Consider the following 3,099-nt stretch of genomic DNA (forward strand, 5'->3'; position numbering starts at 1 on the left):
GTGCAATTCTGCTGAACCCTGCTACAGGCTTAATAGTGCAAAGAGTAAGACAAGGAATGAGTTAAAGAAACCAGTTGGAGGTGGCAGTGTGGGGAATTGGGAGAAGACCAACATAAAGGAAGGAAAGTGTGAATACTGTAGTGTGTCACCCTCACCCCCTTGTGAAGGACTTAGGCACTCATCCCTGCAGCTACCTGCCAAGCTCACAACTTATTCCCTCTACAGGAACTGTCCTATGCTGAGGAATTTGCCTCCACACAGTGCTACACCCCTTTCTCCTCTCCAGGGGAAACCTGCATCCACTGACAGCTCCATGTGAGGATTCAAAGACTCAGACCCCTTGCTTCAATTTGAAACATCTCTGAAAGGCCATCCCAACCTCAGGGCTTCTCATGAAGTTGTCTGAGTCCTCTGTTGCAACTTTGTTCTCTACAATTCTGCTTCCTTTATTCCCAAGTGTGGTTCTCAAAATCACTCCATATTAAACTTCTTGCACACAGATCTCTACTTCAGAGTCTGTTTCCAAAGGCACACAACCTATGATGGAAAGAAATATAATTCCAAACAATCCCACTATCAAAGTGCCTGTGTAAACCTGATGCTTCAAACTGTCAAAACAATCAAAAGGAAAGAAGCAATGCTGTAGCTGTTTAGATTCCTACTTTGCAAATTGCAGTATCAGACCTAGTTATCAGTGAGTTGGAATGACAAGATTAATTAAATGTGTTCTGCTTTGATTTGTTAAAAGGAAGTTAGAAGACTATGATCTCATACGTACCTGCTTGCAAAAGTCTTGACACAATCCTCAGTTATTGTTGAGATGAAATACTCTGGCACCCTGTTTCATATTGCATTTGGCTTCTGTTACAATATTTCTTTTGACTTTAGAGGTTCTCTGAAATTAGAGCACCCCACAAGAAAGAATTCAATGTCTACTGCTTGAAAGAGCATGAGCCTAGCCTATCTTAGATGTGCTCAGAACAATTACATTAACCTACAGTTGGGAAAAATCATGTAACACAAAGCCTATTTTATAATAAAGTGTTGAATATTTCATGTAATTGATTGAATACTGTAATAAAAGTGAAAAACAGAATGGTTGTGTGGGTACAGAATGGTTGTAAGTGCATTGGCTGTTTACCCTCATGTGATGTGGCTGACTGGGAGCTGCAGCTTACTGCGGCTTCCCAGCATCATGAGAAAGTATTGTACTGAATATCACAAGCCCAGGAAAAGATCAAAATTCAAAATTTGAAGTACAGTTCCTATTGAATGTGTATCATTTTCACACTATTGTAAAGTGGAAAGATCATAATTTGGGGACTGTCTTTACTACTGTTATTCCAAGGTGACTGTGGCACACACAAAGCTGTGCTCCCCTGATAAGCAAAACCAGAAACTTAACAGTGTTGAAGATGGAGGAGGAAGCAGACTTCACTAAAAAAAATTCAACCAGTCTCTAAACAAATAAAGAAGCAAATAACAAGTTGGGGAGGGATAGCAGTACCTAGAGTTGCTATAATATATTATCCAAAATGTTCAGTTTCCAACAATAAATTACAAGGCATGCAAAGAAACAAGAAAATATGACTTATACACTTGGGAAAAAACAGGCAACAAAAACTACCTGCGAGAGTGACCAGATTAATATTGAAGTCGAAAGTACAATAAGTAAAATTTTTAAAAATCTTTATGGGGACTCAACAGTACACTCAAACTGACCTAAAAAATAACCAATAAACTTGAAGAGATATTGATAGAGATTGTGCATGCTGAACAACACAGGGGGAAAAACTTGAAGAAAACATGAACAGAGCCTCAGAGAAGTGTGGGGTACCATTAAGTACACCAACATACTCATAAATGAAATGCAAGAAAGAGAGGAGAGGAAGAGAAAGGAGAAGAAAAAATTGAAGATAGAATGACTGAAATTCACATTTACTGAAAAAAGCTCCAGAATTGTTTACACATCCTGAAAACTCAACCTCTAAGAAGGTTGAAGGCAAAGAGACCCACAAACAGACACATCATAGTAAATATACTGAACATCAATGACAAGGACACAATCTTGAAACCAGGAAGAGAAAAACCACATGTCACATAGAAGGGTACTCCCATAATATTAACAGCAGACTTCTCAGTAGAAGAAATGAAGGCCAGAAGGCAGTGGGATAACATATTCAAAGTGCTCCCCAAGAGGGGGGAGTGTCCAAGATGGCAGAGTAGGAAGACCCTTAGCTCACCTCCTCCCATGGGCACAGCAAAATTATAACTACTTACAGAACAACTATTGATGAGAAAAACTGGAAGGCTAGAAGAAAATATCTTCTACAAGATATAAAGAAGAAACTACAACTAGACAGGTAGGAGGGGTGGAGACGTGGTATAATCAGGACCCATACCCCCATGTGGGTGACCCATAAACAGGAGGATACTTATGACTGCAGAGGTTCTCCCTAAGAAGCAAGTGGTCTGAGCCCCATATCAGGCTCCCCAGCCTGGGGGTCCTGTAACAGGAAGATGAGCCCCCAGAATGTTTGGCTTTGAAGGTGAGTGGGGCTTACTTTCAGGAGAGCCAGATGGCTGTGGGCTATTCTTAAAGGGGGCACACAAAATTTCACCCACTCTGGGGCCCAGGGAAGAAGCAGTAATTTGAAAGGGTCCTGGGTCAGAACACCTGCTGATCTTGGAAAGCCTCCTGGAGAAGCAGGGGGACATATACACCAGTGGCAGCCATTTTGGGGAGCTCATTCTGCCACGTGGACACTGGTGCTGGCAAGTGCCATTTTGGAATACTCCCCCTCGCTTATTAGCACCAAGACCCAGCCCTGCCTACCAGCCTGTCATCACCAGTACTAGGATGCCTCAGACCAAGCAACTAAAGGCCTGCTGCCTTAAGAACCCCTGAACCCATAGTTGATCTGGAACCTGGTGCCACACACCAGTGTGCCAGCACTAGCTCCAGGACTACTAGGGACCTGCAGCCAGGGACACTGGGACCTGGCTGCATCCACCAGTGGGTAGGCACCAGCCCTAGGACCACCTGACCTCTGACCCTGCCCACCAGCAGGCTGAAACACCAACTCCAGGACCCACAGG

This window comes from Lipotes vexillifer, unplaced genomic scaffold, assembly GCF_000442215.2.
Source record: "Lipotes vexillifer unplaced genomic scaffold, Lipotes_vexillifer_v1.1 scaffold1523, whole genome shotgun sequence".
NCBI classification, from domain to species: domain Eukaryota; kingdom Metazoa; phylum Chordata; class Mammalia; order Artiodactyla; family Lipotidae; genus Lipotes; species Lipotes vexillifer.